This window comes from Ursus americanus, chromosome 16 (genome assembly GCF_024610735.1).
Source record: "Ursus americanus isolate L20-20 chromosome 16, mUrsAme1.1.p, whole genome shotgun sequence".
Lineage (NCBI taxonomy): Eukaryota > Metazoa > Chordata > Mammalia > Carnivora > Ursidae > Ursus > Ursus americanus.
The window spans coordinates 10305537-10326860 of record NC_142142.1 but is presented as its reverse complement, the minus strand read 5'-3'; the positions used below and the strand labels follow the sequence as shown (position 1 = coordinate 10326860).

At 47.6% G+C, this 21324-nt stretch overlaps 1 protein-coding gene and 1 long non-coding RNA gene across 2 annotated transcripts in view; one reads left to right on the top strand and one right to left on the bottom strand.

Moving 5' to 3' along the window:
* The window catches only part of MAP6 (microtubule associated protein 6), a 73921-nt gene that overhangs the window by 13210 nt on the left and 39387 nt on the right, over positions 1-21324 (top strand). The gene's annotated exons all lie outside the window — the stretch shown is intronic.
* Positions 10917-20667, bottom strand: LOC123804245 (uncharacterized). The gene is made up of 4 exons (XR_006783119.2): positions 20421-20667; positions 18484-18846; positions 14749-14801; positions 10917-14461 (listed from the first exon to the last, which is right to left on the bottom strand). It is a non-coding gene; the product is annotated as an uncharacterized LOC123804245 (long non-coding RNA).

Here is a 21324-nt window from a genome sequence, read left to right as displayed (position 1 = left end):
AGGCAGCTGTTCTCATTATCATCATCCTAAGTGGGTTTGAGTACCACTCAGCTAATATAAAGAGGTAATTTTGCCCTTCTGTGTGCACACATTCTGAATTTCTGGGAAGAGAACCATGAAATGCTCAAATAAAAGATTTTCTGTGTCTATTTTTGAGTCTGACTTGAAGGATCAGAGAAGACTTCAGAAGGGAGGGTAGCATCTGAGCTGGATCTTGAAGGATCAGTCTGATTTCAGTAGGCAAAACAATCAGGCAGGCAGGGAGGTGGCACATTCCAGGCAGAAGGGACAGCTGGAGCATGGAGAGCTGGATATGCATTTGGGGAATCACAGATATTCAGACATGACAAGTGTTCCAAGTGTGAGGAGTGACATAGCAGGAGATGAGTAGGGAAAGGTCTAGAGCAGTGATCAGTAAACTTTCTGTAAAGGGATAGATAATATATATTTTAGGCTCGGCCAGCCCTTATATGTTATATAACAAGAAAGAACAAATTTCCCAAAAGTTTTCGTGTTGAAATTCAAAATATAATAATAATAATTGAATACAATATCTTGTAATATAGGTCTACTAATGAGAAAGAATGAATTTTTTTTAGGGGAATAACATTTGCTGAAATGAGGTTCAAAATTAGTGGTCCCATTCATCATATTGATTACAAATATTTATCTACAAAAACCTTTCTTTTTTTTTCTTTTTTTTTTTAAGATTTTATTTATTTATTCGACAGAGATAGAGACAGCCAGCGAGAGAGGGAACACAAGCAGGGGGAGTGGGAGAGGAAGAAGCAGGCTCATAGCAGAACAAAAACCTTTCTTAGCTTATGGCTGAATAGAACCCGGTAGAGGGCCAGTTTTGGCTCATGGACTACAGTTTGCCAATCCCTGATCTGTGTTATCATTTTTTTTTAAGATTTATTTATTTATTTGAGAAAGAGAGAGAGAGCATGCGAGCAGGGAGAGGGGTGGATGGAAAGGGAGAGAATCCTCAAGCAGACTCCCCACTGAGCGTGGAGCCCAATGTGACCCAGGTCTCGATCCCAGGACCCTGAGATCATGACCTGAGTTAAAATCAATGTTGGCCGCTTAGCTGACTGAGCCACCCACGCTCCCTCTGATCTGTATTATTGAGGACAGAACACCATGCTATCAAGTTTCAGACTCTGTATTTAAGTGTCAAATAACCTTCTGACCAGAGTGCCTGAGAAGACTTGATCTGACTGTTCCTTATTAAGTACATCATTTATTCCTCCCAAGTGACATAGTCACTCTCTTGTTTCCTTACAACTGAGAAGCAACAGGGCACTGATATATGTGTGAGAGAGTCTCTTTGTCTTCATATATAATGGGTAACCAACCCGTCTCTCTTAGCAACCAAGGATACAAGGTACAGGAGTCACCATTGTGAAATCATATCAGTCTCTGGCTGCTATGACCATTTCATGTGGGGTTCTCCTGGGAGCTGGAACAAGACTCTTGGGGAAAAAAAAATAGATAAGGAATAAGTGCTATAAAAGGTGCATGGCGACAAATTCCCTTGCTTAGGATTAAGCACCTAGGAAAAGCACAGAAGAGACCTCTACCGTGGGAGGATTGTGGTGACAACTCAAATATGCTCTGTTCCGGCATGACTCCAAGGGCGGGCTGTGAACTGGAGAGAGTCTCAGTGATTCCAGCTGCTGAGAATCTAATCTTTTCACACCATTCTCTGGGGAGCCTTTTCGCACATCATACGAGTCCCAGCCCAGTCTCCATTTCTCGGAAGGTGATACTTCATAAATGCTACCTTAATCTCTAGCTAGATGGAGGAATTTGGATAAAGAGCATGACTTTGTTAATAAATCAATTCAATTCAATTCATATTTGTTGAGTACTTCCTCTGAATAAGACACTTAGCTAGGCTCTGGGGAGGTGACTGCGAGGTCCGCAGTTTGGCACATCCTGATTTACTCTGTGTCTGTTCCTACTTTGATAGTAGGGAGAAGTATGATGATGAAGATGATGATGATGATGATGATGATGATGATGGAAAAGGGAGGAGGAGGCAGGAGGAGATGATGCCTCGGCAGAAGCATGGATGCTTTTATTTTTTTAAAGATTTTATTTTATTTATTCGACAGAGATAGAGACAGCCAGCGAGAGAGGGAACACAAGCCGGGGGAGTGGGAGAGGAAGAAGCAGGCTCATTGCAGAGGAGCCTGATGTGGGGCTCGATCCCATAACGCCGGGATCACGCCCTGAGCCGAAGGCAGACGCTTAACCGCTGTGCCACCCAGGCGCCCCGCGTGGATGCTTTTAACTAAGCAAGGTCTTGAGGGCTGGGGGTGATAGAAGGGGGAAGGTACTGAAGAAAAAGTGAAGAACATAAGGGAAATTAGTAACCACAGCTACTGATCTGATAGCCATGGTGCAGTGGATCAACCAAAAGAATTGGCATCAGACAAACAGGAGCTCGAATCCCAGCCTTTCCATTTAGTACTTGCGTAACCCTGGTGAAGTTATCTCAAGTCTCTGAGCCTGAATTTCCTCTTCAAGGAAGTGGGGCAATAGTATACCTGTCATAGGTTGCATGGATATATGCATGTTTTATAAATCGTTAGGTCCTTGCAGTCGACATTTGAAATATGAATACTCAAAAACAAACATGGAATCTGACTGCACACCAGTTAGACAGATTGGTCACTCAGGGGACAGGCTGCGAACTAAGTCGGATTAGAGCTCTGAACCAGATAGATGCCGTTCACCACGGAGGGAGCAGTAGACTGACAGATACGGTGTTAAGCATGCATTCCAGCTGCTGATTATTAAATACAACTGTGTTGAATTTTAGGCAGGCAAAGTAGAAAGTGCTAGGAGAGCATTTAATGGGAGCCGACAGGCCTCACCTAGACCAGGAGCTGCAGCGGTCGTCTGAGGAGGTGGTTTTTGAGCTGAGCCCTGGGGGGTGAAGGTGAGCCTTGATGCCTGCCGGGCCTCCTGTGCGACTGGCTTGAGCCCCTCCTTCTGGCTTCATTTCCTGGCCAGTCACTAATGAGTTGGCCCAGTCCCCTCTGGAGGCCTTCCCGGCTAAGGAACCACATTCCAAGATCCCCTTAAACACCCAAGCGCACGATGCCGAAGTGCCCTGTCCTGAGGCTTGCTGTAGAGAGCGCAGGGCAGAGGAGAGAGCACGACTGTGACGGGAAACTCTGGTGACATTGAAGGGTTAGCTCGTGGCCACTTGGTACTGCTCTCATTCCCTCCTAAACATCAGACGCTACCTTGTCTGAGAAATCTTCAAAGCATTTTCTCTTTTCTTTTTTTTTCCTTAGGACTTTAAAAAATACACTACAATGAATAGTGTAACACCCATATTCTTACTAGCCAGAATTTTAAAAATTAACATTTTATTATACTTACTTACAGTGTTTTTTTGTGTCAAAACATTTTTTTCTTTCATAGTAAAGTTCTCTCTGCCCACCCGATCCAGACCCATCCTGCTCTGCCCACTGCCCCCAGGAGGCTACCGCTCATGACTTTGGGGTGCATATCTCTTTATCCATAAACTACAAAAGGCATTACTATATGTGTGTGTTTATTTTTTTACATAGTATTTGATGACTTTTTAAAAAGGTTTTTTATGTATTTATTTTTTTAATAATCTCTACACCCAATGTGGGGCTTGAACTCACGACCCAAGACCCCAGTCACATGTTCCACCAACTGAGCCTGCCAGGCGTCCCTGTGTTTACTCAGATGACATCTAACACTATGTATCATTCTGCGGCTTTATTTTTTTCACCCAACATCATATATCCTGAAAAAATACAAACAAGCCGGCATAAACACCCACTTATTTATAATTCCTTCTTTTCAATGGCTTTATAACCTGCCAGCATTGAATATATCACTTATTAATCTTACTCTATTTACATTAGGTTTTCTTAATTTTTAACTATCAAAAATGATGCTGCAGTGAGTATCCTTATCCGTGTCTCTCTGTGAATATATTTAAGAGTTAGAAGTGAAATTGTTGGATCTTAAGTTATACACATTTTACTAGGTATTGGAAAATTGCTCCTTTTACTGGCTGGACTCATTGATACTTCAGCTAATTGTGTAAAAAGTATCCTTTTTTCTTATGTCAGCATTTAAAATTTTCCCCATTTCATGGTGTGAAAATGGTCATTGTTTAATTCATATTTCCCTGCTTTTCAGTGAAATTCAGAAGCTTTCTGTGTGTTTCTCAAAACCTGCAATTCCTCTTCTGTGGCCTGCACGTTCTCACCCCGTGCCTGGAGTCGTATGACGTGTGACCTCATTTTTATTGACCTACACTGATACTGACGACTAATCCTCTTTTCTGCAGCTTGGCTTTCCCCTCCATTTACACAGGGTCTTTGTCACATGGAAATTCTTCATTTTAATGTATTCGCTATGTTCAGTCCTTGCCTGTGTGGTTTGTGCCTTTTATTTCTAATTTCAGAAAGACTTCACTCCCAAAGCAATAGACACAGTCTTCTACATTTTCTTCCGACAGGTTCAAGGTTTATTTTTCGCACTGAGGTTTATAGTATATCTGGAACGCGTTTTCATGGATACGATTGTGAGGTAGGGATATATTTCCATGTTCTTCTATGTGGAAAGCCAACGATCCCAAATTCGTTTGTTTGACAGGCCATTCATTCCCGCTGACTTAAAAAGTTCCCTCTCTCTGATAGCAAGTCCCCTTACTTGTGTGGGTCCGTTTTGGGGTTCTCTACTTTGTTGCATTGACCGATTTGTACATTCCTAACAAATACTACACTTAACCTAATTATAATGGCCCTGTGATGTGTTTTGATTTTTTTTTTAAGATTTTATTTATTTATTCGACAGAGATAGAGACAGCTAGCGAGAGAGGGAACACAAGTAGGGGGAGTGGGAGAGGAAGAAGCAGGCTCATAGCCGAGGAGCCTGATGTAGGGCTCGATCCCGTAACACCGGGATCACGCCCTGAGCCGAAGGCAGACGCTTAACCGCTGTGCCACCCAGGCGCCCCAATGTGTTTTGATTTTTAACGGGGCAAGTCTCTCTCTTGGCTGTTTTTTCAGAGTTGCCTTGGTCTTACTTAGACATTTACCCTCCCATATTTATTTCGGACTTGGTTTTCTTTTCTTTTTTTTTTTTTAAAGATTTTCTTTATTTATTCGACAGAGATAGAGACAGCCAGCGAGAGAGGGAACACAAGCAGGGGGAGTGGGAGAGGAAGAAGCAGGCTCATAGCAGAAGAGCCTGATGTGGGGCTCGATCCCAGATCGCCGGGATCACGCCCTGAGCCGAAGGCAGACGCTCAACCGCTGTGCCACCCAGGCGCCCCCGGACTTGGTTTTCAACGACTACATAAATTACTCTTGAGATTTGGATTCGACTTGGGTTAAAATTACAGGTTAATCTGAAACTTGACATTTGTGTAATTTTGAGTCTTTCTGTGTATAAACAAGATATGTCATTCTGTTTAGGGAGGTCTTCTTTTATGTCTTTCGAAAAGTCTTTTCTCTTTGCTCTTTCCTAGAGGTTTTCTAGATTCTGTGGCTATTGTGAGTGAGATTTTTTTTTGTTCCCTTTCCTAATTGGTTGTGGGTGATGTATAGGGACATTGACTGCTGTATATTTTACCTGGTGTCTGTACACGTGATCAATCCCGTTGTTAATTCTAATATTCTTTTTTCAGAAATTTCTTGGATTTTCTATTCACCTTGATTTTCCTTTGTTCCTTCTTTGATCCATTTCAGCCATTTATTGAGTTGATTAAGTATTTCTCTTTCCCTTCTGTGTAGAAGTTATGCATTCTATTTCCAGTTTTTTGTTGGGTGGTTGGTTTTCTGGTGGCTATCCTTATTTTTTAATCTGTAGATCTGACTTATGGTTTCTTTTTTTTTTTTTTTAAAGATTTTATTTTTTATTTATTCAACAGAGATAGAGACAGCCAGCGAGAGAGGGAACACAAGCCGGGGGAGTGGGAGAGGAAGAAGCAGGCTCATAGCGGAGGAACCTGATGTGGGGCTCGATCCCATAACGCTGGGATCACGCCCTGAGCCGAAGGCAGACGCTTAACCGCTGTGCCACCCAGGCGCCCCTGACTTACGGTTTCAAGTGGGTCCAACTTTACCTCTGATCGCCCCTCCAGCTTCCATGTTCTCGTCTTATAGTTTAGCTCAGCTTTGCTTTGTAAGTCCTCTAATTTAGAAATAATTAGTGATAAAAGTTTTATGTCCAATGTTTATTTAGAGTCGCTTCAGTATTCAGTAATATTTTGCTCGCCACTGCTTTTTGAATCCCTCTCTTGCTTTCTGGAAGTCTGCCCTTCGTCTGAAATATCTTTATCTCGCCCTCATACTTTCGTGACAGCTAGCTGAGGGAAGAATTCTAGGTAGACATTAGTTTTCTCTTAGCACTTTAAAAATATCACTCCACTATCTTCTGGCCCTGTTGTTGCCTGTGGGGAACCTACTATAATGTAAACTGCTCGGATGAGTACCCAGCACATAATGAAAGTATCCCAAGTATTACTGGCAGCCGTAGCCGTTGTGGCAGTAGAAATAATAGGAACAGCTTTGGGTACATTTTATCCTGTCTTCCCAACTCTGTCCTGTAGGTACTGTTATCTGAGGCTCAGAGAGGTTGGATGCCTTTTCCAGTGTTACACAGCAAATACCTGAAGGCATCATTTACACCCCTGAATAGAACACCTAAAGCCTGTTTCTCCCTCTCCCTAGATCACACTGCCCCTTTTTATAATAATAGTTTGGACACTGTTGGAAACCAGAGCCTGGGAGGAGTACTTGCCAAGACCACCAGTGGGAGACTGGGGGACAAGGGCCTGGGTACTCATGCTCTGCACTTCCATGCACTTCCAGAACAAGCTGGGAGGAAAGCTCGGGACAGCGTAGGGGTCTTGGGAGGGTCCTCAAAGACAGAAAATAAGTGTATAGTCAAATAGTCATTCTTACAGTTAGGAATTCTGGTTTTCCAGGGTGTTGAAAATATAAACCCGTCCTATCTAGAATCCTCCTGGGGAGGAGCTGCTTTTGCCATCATCCACCCATCCATTCTTAGATTCAACAAAGAAGGCACTCAAGTTACTGGCACGTGAGTGTGGTTCTGACATAAATGTTGACTGATATTTTTGTTTGTATCGAGGAGAAGGTGAAAGGGAAGCAGTGACGGTGCCTGAAGACGTGTCACAACTTCACTCATTAGCGAATGCTGTGAGCGCCTTCGCTCAATCCGATAATCGTTTTGAGAACTGGAAAAATAGTTGCGCAGTTTTGTTGCGCTGCCCACAAGGTCACAGCTACAGATACGACACGCTTTTAAGTGTAATGTGCACCATGAACATTGTGCCCCGTTCCTTTCTTAAGTCTGAACAGCCAAGAAAACAATAAGCCGAGGGCTGGTTTGCAGCATTTGCTGATTTCCCTGGTGGCGGTACTCCCGCCGTGGCCGATTCCAAGCTGCCACGCGCCGCCCCTCCCACGGAGCTGGGAGGAACTGTGCGAAGCCGCCAGTATGTGGCGTTCCCATCCGGTTGGTGCGATAGACCCAAGTCACCTCAAGAGCATAGGTGATGGTGACATGTGGTAAAATAATTAGAAAGTGATGTTTTGAGCATTTGTTACCTTTATTTTTGATATATTTTAATTTATATTTATATAATTACATTTTTTATGGTGGCTGTGCTTAACAACTGGCTCAGAAAATCAAATGCCTGGGGCGCCTGGGTGGCACAGCGGTTAAGCGTCTGCCTTCGGCTCAGGGCGTGATCCCAGCGTTATGGGATCGAGCCCCACATCAGGCTCTTCCTCTATGAGCCTGCTTCTTCCTGTCCCACTCCCCCTGCTTGTGTTCCCTCTCTCGCTGGCTGTCTCTATCTCTGTCAAATAAATAAATAAATAAATAAATCTTTATTAAAAAAAAAATTAAATCCCTGCTCTCTGAAGACAGTATGAGCTGGCTCCAGCACACGACTGACATCTAAAATAGAGACGGAAATCTGAAGGACGGAGAAATCTTCTGAAGGACTGATGTTTGAGCAGGGTTCTGAGGGCTGAGTAGAAGTCTGCTGCGTACACTGGAGGGAGGCATCTCAGGCAGATGGAACAGAATGAGGGAAGGGAGATCCCAGGGCTTCTGAGGAACATGGGTAGAAAGTAGGGGAAGGCCAGAGAAGTAGGGCAGAGTTCATTCATGAAGGGTCTTGTGGACCCCTTCTCCCGAAAGCTCCAGGGAACCACTGAAAGATGTTAAACAAGAGAATGAGCGATTGGATTGCATTCTCAGGAGACCTTCTGGCATCTGGGAGGTGAGAGGTTTGGAGAGGGCCAAGGCGGGAAGCGGGGCAGGCTGTGATGCTGTGGTGGTCAGCAAGGTGCCCGGTCGTGGAGGTCCAGTGGTCAGGGAAGTATTCCGGACACCCAGGACAGCATGTGCAAAGGCCTGAGGTGTGAGAAACAAAACCAAACACAGGAAGCAGGGATGGTATGGGAGGCCCAGGCATAGACTTCCCGCCAGGGAATGGCGGGGCTGTGACTGGAAATCTGGGCGCTGCTGACACGGTGTCAAGGACTCCTGTGCCAGTGGGCGTGTTGGATGGAGTCCTGTTTAGGGAGTGCACGGGCAGGAAGTGGGGTCAGCGTGCTTCATTCTCTGAACCAAACCACTGAATAATTGCGACGTCCTTTGACTTACCTAATGGGCTTTCAGCAGGTAAGTGTCGTCTGAACTAGTGTCTGAGAGGCTGACCATCTAGGTTCTTGTTACTCAAAGTGTGGGCCATGCACCTGCCCCATCACCCGCCCTTGGGAGTGAATCAGGTATGCAGAACCTCAGATGCTACCTCGGACATACTGAGTCGCACTGCATTTTAACAAAACTGGCCAGGGGCGCCTGGGTAGCGCAGTGGTTAAGCATCTGCCTTCGGCTCAGGGCGTGATCCCAGCTTTCTGGGTTCAAGCCCCACATCAGGCTCCTCCACTAGGAGCCTGCTTCTTCCTCTCCCACTCCCCCTGCTTGTGTTCCCGCTCTCGCTGGCTGTCTCTCTCTCTGTCAAATAAATAAATAAAATCTTTAAAAAAAAAAAAAAACTGGCCAGGCGCCCTACAGTCTGAACCCCTGAGCTAGGGCAGGCTTTCTCTCAAGAGGCCCAGACCACCTGCCCTGGAATCACATGGAGTGCGTATTTAAGGTGCCGACTCCTCAGCCCCACCCCAGACTCCTAGGTCCTGCCCAGACCTTCTGAATGTGAATTTCTAAGGTTTGGCCCAGAAGCGGAAATCTCCGTATGTTTCAGAGATCGTCCGTATGTACATCAACGGTCCACACTCATCCCAAAAAGACTTGGCCCAAATAATCATGTGTGAATTGGGTCAGAAAAACTGAACTCTTTAAACTGTCCTGGTAAATTATTTCCTTCCCTTTCTGTGCAAAGCACTCTGTAGTAGGTGCTCAATAAATGTTAGCAATGGGTGTTGTAGTATTTGTTATATTTGAAATGTCATGAGTTCCTTGTCAAGGCCAGAAGCAAGCAGGATCTAGGGAAAGGGGTGTGTGTGTGGGTGTGTGTGTGTGTGTGTGTGTGTGTGTACGCGCACACAGTGTGTTGGGATGGGGGTGAGCAGAAGGATGCAGGGTACTGGATAACTCAGATGTCCTCTCAGCCTGTTCCCCGCCCAGTGCCAACGGCCATCTGCTCTAAGCAGCCGCCTGTCTGGGAATCAGGGGTATCCATGGGAACCCGTACGGAGGTTGCCAAGAGGATTCCATGGCCACCAGCCAGAGGGGAGAGTGGAAATCAAGTGGAACCGAAAGTGACAGACTTGTGTGTGTTCAGGGGAGGGGGAGGTGGTCAGCTGTGAGAGCAAGGCTGGGGTCTGAGCACAGCCAGGGGCCCAGAGGGAAACTGCAAACAGCTCTGACATGCACAGCTGTGCCCAGGACGGTCACTCAAGGCTGTCTGAAGACGAGTATTTCTCTCTCCCCTTCCTCCCTCCTCTTTCCCTCCCCCCTTCTTCCTTCCCTCCCTCCTTTACTAGGAAATTTAGTCATTGGTTTTTTTTAAGTACAATTTGTAAACAAATAAAAATGACAATGGCAGTCACCTCACATCCCACCACTCATATGCAGATGCTGTAATTTGGGTGTTAGTTCATCTTTTTCTCTCTTCGTATTTTTATAAGGTTGAAATCGTGCATTTCCAGTTCTGTATTTTGCTTTCCAAGAAGTTCTTTTGAGTAATTTAGCTTCGAAATTTAGCTTTGAGGGAAAAAAAGCACGGGATTTGGAGTGAGGTGCCAGCTGCATTCACATCCCAGATCTGCCTGGTTAAAAACTGATGGCTGAGGCCAAAGTGACAAATGGATCCAAAATGGATATTTCCGAGTGGATGCCGTGGCGCCATGATAGCCAGCAGGGCCGTTTTAGTTTTGAATTGGGTATTTCTTATGTATTTAAGCCACATTGATAAAGCCTGTGTATAAAGAAAAAAAAATACTCCCAGCAGGGAGAAAAGAATAAGGAATTGTTTTGCTTAGATACTTCTGAAAAGAGCATTAAGCTTTAAAATGCTGTATTGCCCCTAGAATGTGATACGATGGGGTAGGAGATGTGTATCTGGATTATATCTCCTTCATTTCCTTGGGCCTGTCACGCTCCTCACCCCAAGAGCACTTGAGCACCTGTGCCCCAGGGGCAGGTGCCGCACCTCACGGTGACCAGTCGCCTTTGAGGGCAAAGTGAATCTCACCTGCTTAAATGTGCAACCCCGCCGGTGAGACCTCGGGGCCACTTCGATCAGTGTGTCTCAGGAATTCTCCAAAGTGGGCCCGTTCAAGACACTGTGAGTAGCTGAGCTTACTTTATTCGATGTGTTTCCACCCTTTTAAATATTTATGTCCTTTTAAGTATTTATCTACGAGTCGGTGTTCTGTGCGACGGGATGTGAAACATGTGGGCAAGCAAAACAGAAAGATGGAGCTGCAGGTAGCTTGTGAGACAGGAGAGAGCACGGGGCCAGGAGTCCAGAAAGATTTCGATTCTTCCATTTCCTGCTCTGAAGCCCACTTCTGGGGGCCTGTGAGCAGACCACGGTGTTTATCTGTGCGTCAGTACCGTCCGTTTTCATGGCAAACGAGAAGGCTGCAACTGCCTCTTGTTCCTCTCAGTGTCAGTAAACGCTTTCCTTGCAGGATTGAAGGGAGCCCGTGGTAACCCAACACTCCGCATGGCCCCCCATTCCCTTTTACACTTGGCTTGGGAGAAACAACAGACGTTTGGGAACAGCTTAAAAATGGACTACAAATTCTAACCCCCGAAGGGAACAAAATCACCGATAGATCTAAACTTGACTTTTAAAATCAACTCAACAAATATTTTTTGAACACCCACAGCGAAACCTATAGTGAGTTAATTTAATAGTTGTTCAGAGCGAAAGCATTTGTCCTCAGGTCACTTCTAGTTGAGGACGGGAGACCGCTTTAAAAATGCAGGCTTTACTTTTATTCGGGCCTGGTAAGGCACCAGACCAAGAGATGACCGCCGATCGTTCATTCTCTGGAGGAGGGGCAGCCTACACCGCGCCGTGCCAGGCCACATGGGGAAGCACCAGGGTTGGTCTGGACATGGAAGGAGGAAGGGGACACGTGGGCAAGAGCCTTCCTTGTGGTTTTCCGAGGAAGAAGTGCGTCAGGCAGGGGAAGCAGGTGTAGGACTGGCTCGTTTGAATAGTTCGGTGGCCTCTGGGGCACAGAGGCCTTCCATAGCTGTCTGGTGCCTAGCCCTGGGAGGGTTGGGGCGGGAGGAGAGGGCCCCAGTGTGAGAGCCCAATAAAGGCGGTGTTTGCGGTCTGGGCAGCGGCTCGGTGGGGTTTGCATATGAAAGGCACGTTTACTACCCCTAGGAATGGCTAGCCCGGGTGGGGGTGGGGAGCTGCGTCCCCAGATGCCAAAACACCGGAAGAAAAAGACAGGCTTAACACAGAGGCAAGGCAGGTGCTTAATTGTAGCATTGCATTAAGTGGAAGGCTGTAAGTAACAAAAAAGCACACTTCCAGTGTTAAGGGGAAGAGATTATTTCGAGAATACTTATTCTGACAAAGGCTTAATGGAAGAAATGGCTTTTCAGCAGGGCGGGGGGGGGTGTCCAAGCTCCTACCCCTCCTTGGCAAGTTGCCCACCCTGGGCCAATTGTTTAAACCCTCTGAATAATGTCTGTTCTGTTTCTATCGCAAAGTTGTTATGCAGATCAAGTAAATACCTCAGTGTTTGGCCGTGCGCAGTGCGCGGACCAGTATGGGAACCATGGTGTTTGTTCTGGGACCCAGAATCACACTGCGAGGGTGAGGCCCAGGAGGCTGCATTTTCACGAGCGCCCCACTCCCAGCTGAGGAGAGCCTTAGGAACCCTGAAGTTGGAGACCAGCCCGGACACACAATGCGAGGCACATTCTAGAATCTAGAGGAGAAAGTCCTATGCATCTGTAAAGAGGGTTCTATGTACTTATTACAGCGGTAACTTGCACCCGCCGTCCCTCAGACAGGTCAGCCCCCTGGGCCAGAATTGTGTTTGCGTTGCCTCGCCGCGTGTCTGCCCAGCCAGGTGTTACACACACGCAGCAGGAGAGAGCCCGACGCCCGGCCTCCGGTGGCTCTAGAGGCCAGCTGCGCGGGGAGGCTAACGCTGCCAACGTTCCCGGGCCTCAGGATGAGCGCAGCCGAGGAGCCAGGCGTCCCTCTGCCAGCAGCCTCCCCTCCCGGCCCGGCCTCCAGTGCAGCTGTGCCATTTCGAATTCCATGTTTATCCGCATGCGTTTCTATTTTTACCTCACGTTTCTAAAAATACGAACCGACCGCCTAACCAGAAGTGATTTTGGCACTTTCAAGGGAAAATAGACGGGTAAGAATTATTGAATAATTGCTAAGCCCTCCAGCCTTGCCTAATTGGGTTTCTGGCAGACAGATGCCGTAGGAACCGAGGGTGACTGAAAGTGGTCAAAGAGGAGGGCACGGCCTCGTGAGCACGCTCGTGTGACCTTGGGGTGGATGTGTTCGGTCGTCACAGAAGACCCACGAGGTACATCGTTCCCGTCCTGCTTTCACGAAGTGAGGCTCAGGCGTCATCAGGCACCTGCCCCCGGCTTCGTGGGAAGGAAGGTGTGGATGGGCCTTCAGCGGCTGTGATCTCAGAGTCTCCATGCTTTCCCGGCCAAGACTGCCTCCGAGAAGGTGCTGGAACCCCAGGGCGGGGTTCAAAGGCATGCTTCTCGCTATTTACTTTTATAAAACCCTGATGACACATCTCATTTTATGAACCAAAAAACTTTCCCGTTGCTGACTTTCCCAGAGATAATTCTTTTCAGATCTCTGACATAACAACCCAAATCGCGGCTGCTGATTTTGCTCCACATTTTCCTTCCCACTCCCCGCCCCCAGTAATTACGCAGTAATTATTATGTGGGTAATTGCCTCATTAGTGATTTGGTGTGAGAAGGCTCGCTGAAAGACTAATGAAAGGGCGTCTCTTTAGAGCTACAAGATTACAAACGACAAATACAGTTTTAATAGCCCTGAAACCCTCATTAAAAGGGAGAACTTTCCCTGCACAATATTTTGGGAAGTGTTAGCATTTCTCTTAATCAATCCATGCTCCTCTAAAGAGCCCAAGTTTCCCTGTGGTCTGAGAGCCCAAACCTCAGTGAGTGAAGGCACTCTAGTGCCTTCTAGTAAGAAGGGCGGCAGCAACAACCCTGACTACCAGCCTTACAGGCCCCGCCACCACCCTGCCCATGGGGGAGAGGGAGAAACGTGGGGGAGAGCCATAGAAAAGGAAAAGACATGCGCCCTGACAAAGGGACTCATGTCCCGGGCATTGGTTCCTGGCACCCGCCCCGCACATTCCCTTCTACGGAAACCAGCTCAGAAGCTCTTGGGGGCCAAGCCTTTGTCCTGCTTGGGCCCGCCTGGCCTGGCTCTCGGCATGGGGACTGGAGAAACGTGAGTCAGGGCTCCTCAGTGTCGCAGGCCTGGCCGCCCACCGTCTGGCTTCACTGGCTGCCGTCCACCCCGAATGTTCCCTACCCTCCAGGACTCTGACCACAGCCACTCTTTGGGATCTTTGTGGAGTTTGCTTTCCCCCTTTGGGCCATGAAAAGCTGTGAGTGCCATCTTCGGTGAACTCTTGTTCAGCAATATTCAACTCGTGTCTTCCCCTGCATTCCTGCCCTCTCTCACATCGGTAGAATAAATCTTCTCGTTTATTCGCCCTGAGCCTTTTTACGTACTTCCTGTGTGGCGTGACTGGAGCGTTCGGCAAGTATCTTTACTCCGAGTCTCTTCCGCCTGGCCTGGTGACAGGGACACGGCTACTGTAGCCCGTTCCATGGTCATCCTTCATCTGGATCATTCAAGCAGCCTCCTAGGGGGCCTCCCTGCATCCTTGCTCCTCACCTCCTAAAACAAAAGGCAAGTCATGCCCCTCAGCATGAGGTGAGTGCCCAAATCCTGCAGGGGCTCCACAGCTCACGTAAAACGAAATGCAATCTCTCACTCGGCTGGCTGCGCAGTGCCCTACCCCACCCACCCTCGCTCCTCTGATCTTATCTCCCACCCCCCACCGCTCCTGCCCCTGGTCAGCTCCAACCCAGTGAGGCTGGCCTTTGTCCTCACACACACTTCTTGCCTCAGGGTCTTAGCTTTCGGCCTGGAGGACTCCTTCCCCAGCCATCCACCAGGCTCACCTCTTTCCAGTCTCTGCTCCAGTGTCGCTTCATCAGAGAGGCTGCCCTTGACCCTAGGTAACACAGCACACATATACATCCATATCAGCGCAAGTGACCCTCTATTAATCTAGGAAGAACTTCCCACCACCCAGCATGTTATAGAAACCTATTGGTTTATTGTCCGTCCCCGCTCCCTGGACTGTAAGTCCCTGCTGTCCAAGACAGCAGGGATTTCGTCCATTCTGCCCTCCCTTGTACCCCACTCCCCTAGCGACGGCATCGCGGTGAATTTATGTTGAATAAACAAAGCAGGGAGTTACTGAGCATCGTCCAGTGAGCCCTCAACAAATACTCACCGATGGAAAATCGTAGATATGCTCAGAGTATGTGCCATAGCAGGGGAGTTTAATTGCAAGTTATACGAGGATTTACATAAAGAGCAAATAGGCAGATTGAGTTGCTGGAAGGATCGTTTACCTTCACACGTCCCATGTGATGGGGATTTATGAGCAAGCATCAAGAAATTTGCAGAACGCAATGGAATAATTTCGAATGCCATCTAGGTGGTAACTCAGATGAAATGCTCACATAAAGGGACGTTCCAAGCTATCAGGTTTTGTGTAGATATCATCGACTGTTGTTTTTAATAGCAAAATCTATTAGCAGCTTAGAAATAATCCCACTATCCCGCTGCAAAAAGAAAACCCCGAAACAAAACAAAACGAAAACTGGACCAGGAAGTGAGAGGCCTGAGAAGTACTGGTTCCAGCTCTGCCACTGGTTTGCTAAGTGCTACCACGGAGTTACTTGCGCGCTCTCCGCTTTACTTTCCCAATCTATAAAATTAACATCCTGGATTAAATTATTTCTGCAATGTCTACCAGCCCTAAAATCCTAGGCCCTAGGGATTGTCGGCTGGCTGGCTGGCTGGCTGGCTGAAGCGATGGACAGGAGACTCTAGTTTCCACGACATTGCCCCAGTCTTAGTTCTCTTGGTTGGTTCTAGGTTCTTCTTCCCACTCTCTTCTCACTCTCTCCTAACCCAGAGAAGTCCTGCTCTTTATCTGAAATGTTTTTATGTACACCCCTGAGGTCCCTATATCTGCTCTGAGTAGTAGACAGAAAACAGTAGAACAGAAAGTCATAAGCAGAAAGAATGGTCACTGGAGGATGTTTGCTCCATGAAAAAGGAAGGGAGAAGAGGGATAGATGTGTTGACTTACATCCAAAAATTGGGGGAACATATAAAATTCATGGGCCTGTTTCATTCGTGAGTGTTTTTGAGAGGCATTTCTTTATACCCTTTTGTGCAAAAATTACAGAGTATTACACATCGAATCTTCCCTCTGGCGGATTATAATCACAGATGTTTGGACAAGAAAAGACCCAGAAGAACATCTGAAAGAGAGATCTTGCCCACCTAACTTGGTGTCTTTGGGCAAGTCCCCGGAGTTGCAATGGATGAGAACACAGAGGAAGCCCGCCTGGGTTCAGGTCCACCACTCACTAGCTAGGTGGCCTTGGGTAGGGCACCTCCTATACCTGTTTTTTTCTGGGAATAGAATGGCGTTAATAGGGTTGAAGCGAGAATTAAATAAGAAAGCTCAGTGAGGTAAAGTCACTTGCTCCCACGGTGACAGAACTAGTCGTTTGGATCCCAGAGCGCTCGTAGGAAATAGGTATAAAAAGAGTCAAAGGAGCCTGTCTCATGATATTAGATTATCTGTTGATTAAACCAATGGACTTGCAGTAAGAAATGTCTGTATGGTGCCCACAGAGGTAATTCCGCCATGGCGAGAGATTTGCTCACCCACGCGCTTTGCTGTCCATCTCAGCAGAATACACCAGAAATGCCTTTGCCGATGGTATCCACGGGATGGAATTATACTATGCCGGCTGGGTAACGCAACCGGACACCTCGTGCCTGTCTCCTGCGACAGCAGAAATGATCACTTTTCATTGATCTCCTTTTAGATCTGACCTTGATATTCCTTCCTGCGTCCCCCCTAAATACATCAGAGCCCCTGAGGATATAAGCACATTCCCTTTCAACGGAATTTCACTGGTCTCACGTTGAGGTTTGCACTTCGAAGCAAGCAACGACAGAGCCCGGATCTGGATCTGATCTTCCAGTCTGCGTAATCTTCTAGTCACCGGCCTTTGAAGGTGCCCTTTCCCGCCTTTCCATGGTTGCGTTTTGTGAGCTCGGGGCGCCCGGCAGCCATCCCTCACCATAGCCGGGCAAGCGCATCTGTGCTGGGTCCTGCTGGCCCTGTGTTACATGAGCCCATGCGAAGGCAGGACGTGGGCAAGGGCTGCGCAAAGGGCACAAGTCAAGTAAGAAAAGTACTTCTAGGGCACGGGATGGGCAACAGGGATGAAGGGGGTGGGAGGTGCAGGCTTCCAGCTAGGAGATGAGGAAGTCCCAGGAAGGAAGGGCGCAGGACAGGGGGTGCAACCAACGGTACCGCATGCTGGCACCCACTAGCTGCACCTGTGACACGCAGGGCATCACGGATAAAGAAGCTGAGTCACTGTGTGGTGCCCGGAAGCGAAGGTAGCCTGCTGAGTCAACTATACTCAAGTGAAAAAAAATGTTTTTTAAGAAAAACTCTTCTACCGCATTTCGTTAAACCCTCACAGTGCCCTAGCAAGGTAGGTGACATCATCCCTGGTTTCCAGGTGAGGAAACGGAGGCTTAGAAAGGGCAGGGGACTTCCTTAGAGTCCCACAGGTGGTAAATGGCGTCTTTGGGACTCCGAACCCAAGCTCCAGCTGATAGGCCATGCTTTGTTATGGCTGTTAGTGGACGTTGTGGAACAGTGACCAAAAATAGCCAGGGATGGCCTGCAGTCCTGTGCACAATGACATTTGTTCCAGGGGGAGCCCTCCTCAAGGTACTTCAGATTAGGCTAGTCCCCTGGCACCGAGGACGTGCCCCCCGAGCCAGGTGCTATGCCAGGCCCTTGGCGGACACTAGCTCCTCAATTCATCACCTTTCACCCACAGGGTCACCGGCGTTGGCCCCCGACCAGCTATACTGGAATCACCCTAGGAGCCTGTTCAAATACAGATCCCAGGGCCTCGCCTCAGGGGCGGGAACAGTGGAATTTTCATTACTAAGAAATGCTCTGCTGGTGTTTGGCCCTCCAAGTTCAAGAACAGTTATTCTTAAAAAGTAATAGATTCTTGTCATTAATGAATCACTTAAAATCACTCACTGCCTTTTTTGGAAGCCTTTCTAAGTTAAGCGTTTTGTATTTAAAATATAGGCTCTTCTACTGAACAATGAATTTAGGAAGGATACGAGTAGGAAGCTGGAGTTCAGCGTCAGTTGAGTGAATTTTACTTGGTACCCAGAGGAATTTGAGGGAGCTTATTTTTAGGACTGACTAGTAGGTCACAACTCTAAAATTCAAGTCCTGGTATATATAGTCTGAAACTTGGCCTCCAGTCTGGACTTTTATAATATTCTATGACATATTAAGTAGCTTCTTTGAAATATTTAAATAAAATGTTCATAATAAATTAGATAAGATACAAAATTATAGAAACAGATTCGCTTCCACTCAACATCCGGGGCACTAGGTACAACGCATTACAAACACAAATATGCTGGTGAATTCTACCAAACGGTCAAAGAAGAATTCATACCAAGCCTTCACAAACTTTCTCAAGAGGAGAGAGCGCTTCATGACTCATTATGGCAGGCCAGTAGCTCTCTGATCCCAAAACCAAAGACATGAGACTCACCAGTGAAGGTAGGACATGTGTAAGCCTGAGTCACCAGCTGGTTCTCTGACTCTGGCAGGTGGATTTCAGGGAGACGAGACAGAGCACGAGGAAGACGGTGATAACGGTGATGGTGGAAGTGGTTATAATTACACAGCACATGTACACACCCACAGGTTTGAAACCCAACAGTGTGCTTTTGTCAAGCATTCTTCCCGAGGGTAGGTCTTGGTCTTTTCCTTGCTCTAGATATCTCGTTGCTGTGGATACTTAAAATGCATTAACAGAGGCGCCTGGGTGGCTCAGTTGGTTGTGTCCAACTCTTGATCTCAGCTCAGGTCTTGATCTCAGGGTCGTGAGTTCAAGCCCTGCTGGGCATGGAGCCTGCTTAATAAAAAAAATGTATTAACAGACAGTAAAACAATCAAATATATATCTTAGGAGCAAGAATTAAGACTTGTGCTCTGGTGTCAAGAAGATATACTCTCACTGATTTTTTCCTCTCCCCATCCTTCTGCCCACTCAGCTGACCTTCCCTCCCATTATTGTCCCACTGTCCTGTCTCCATGCAGCCCCACCAATGCCGCCACCAGTGTATCTCCAGCCGTGTCTTACAAACTTGAATCACATCTAGATCTGGCCCTTGTCGTTGTTGTATTTAGTCACGACCACTGCAGTTTATTTCAGTCCTTTGACAAACAGGCACGTAATGGCAGCTATCGAATAAACTGCTTTCCAATCTCTTCGGTCTCAAAAAAAAAAATACATTTTGTGTCACTGTTGAGAGCACAGCCTTTTATCCTTTGTAGTGGAGTCTTTACTGCAGCCTGAGAACAGAATGGATTCAGAAGAAATGTAGTTGTGATTTGAGGATGCAAAAAAAAAAAAAAATCCTATCCTGGGAACCACTTTCTTCAGCACGGGCTGCCCTGCTGGAGTCCCAAGCAAAGATACAGTGGAAAGATCCAGGCTTGGTGTCCTTGTGAGTTTGGGCCCTGCCCGGCCACTTGCGGGCTCTAGGACTTTAGACAGGTCCCTTTACCTCTCTGAGCCCCCATGTTCTCATCTCTAAAATAGGAATAACAGCTTCTCTCTTGAAGGGTTGGTTGGCTTAAGGTTAAATTAGATCAAGTATATAAATCAATTATTAAAGCTTTTGATATACGGTAAGTTTTCATTCATTGAAATGTTTTACATTGAATGAAAGCAATTCTTAGGACATGATTATAAGGTTACTTTATTTCTGCTTCCCACTGCCCCTTTCCATTTATTCTATGGGACAAGTTCTTCTACCCTTGCTTGAAAATTTGGACAAGTTCTGTAACTTGTACAGCAGATTTCAGTAAATATAAGTCCTCTGTCATTAAAATGTCCATCCCATGTTATAGTCAAGATGTCAGTCTGTTTGAAGTTACTACCTTCCCTCCTCCTGCAGCTCTGGTCTGCTCTGGAGGAGAACCCCACGGCGGGGCTTCTACTTCACTTGTCCTATCCCTTGCCCCCTATTCAACCTGCCCAATGTTGGGGTTCAGGGATGAAGAGCAGGAAGCAAAGCGAACAGAAAGTTTCTTCTGAGACTGGTGTGGTCACGGAGACTGGTGCTCTCTGGACTAGCAGGCTTTCTGGAGGGACCGTCTCTTGGGGGTGCTTTGGCGGGTTCTCTAGAGGCCCCCACTCATCACCATGGACCTCTCCCTCCAGGAGAGGGATAAAAGGGATAAAAGTGAATCCCTCTGGTGGGTCCCATACTCCTTCCTCCACCCTGGGCATCCCATAGTCCCTCCAGCTTCTTTCTGCTGAGACATGTTTGCCCCTCGAGATAGCCCTCTTGACCCCATCTGGCTCCAGGAAACTATGTCGTGCGTTCCTTGTCCTCACCAGCAGGCAGCTCAAGTACCCCCAGTGCAGCCCTTTCTCCCTCTCTCTGGTCCTGGACAGACCAGCCAGCCATCTCTGACCTTAGATTTCTCTGGAGGGTCACCGCCACATCCCCCAAGATCCAGGTGTCCTTGAGCCTCTCTCTTGACTTCCCTTCATGGAGGGAAAGCAGGCCCTTCATGGCACGGAGTTCTCACCAGTGTCCTGTCCCTGCACCTTTCTCGGCCTTTGCTCTGGCACTTCTGCCCTTTGACAGCCCGCCTTACTTTGGAATGCGGTCTCGTCTCCTTGCCTCAGCTGAGTTCCCCACTCAGTCCTGGGACGCGGCTGCTAACTGTATTATTCTTGTCTGACCTCGGCGTCTCCACTTACTGGTGTCCAAGGTCACGGCATTTAACTACCCTCAGCTCCGATTTCCTCAGCGGTAAAGTGAGAACGGTAATAACGGCCTGCCTCGAGAGGCCTCTTTGGGGATTAAATGAGATAGTGCCTAACCGCACTTCCCTCCGTCCCTGGCACTGGCAAGGTTCTCCCTCACGTCAGCGGTTTTCACGGCCATTGCCATTATCGTGATGAGTCTTAGAGCAGAATTACGTGCGCTTTTGTTAGCAACGCCCTGCCCCCTTCCTGCTCGGCCAGACACGCATACCGACCCAGCTGCCCAGGCAGAGTGGTGGCTGTTTGGGGGTGTCTCAGTCCCTAGCCCCCTTTCCCCCTTTGATGCTGGCTCTCCTACAACTGGTACCCTTGGTGCCCTGTCCCCCCTCCCGTAAGCCCCCCCAAGTTCATTTATCTCTTTACATTGTTTCTCTCAGCAACCTAATTTCGCGGTGGGCCTGTGTGGAGTCATCTGCTGCTGGATTGCCATCCCTCTCTCTCAGGGTCCCTGGGACTCCCCTAACGACCCCAGAGTTTCCTGAGGCAGAGGGATGGGGCTAACCCCGTTGCTGGGAAATCACACGCAGGAGCCTCTGGGCCCATGAC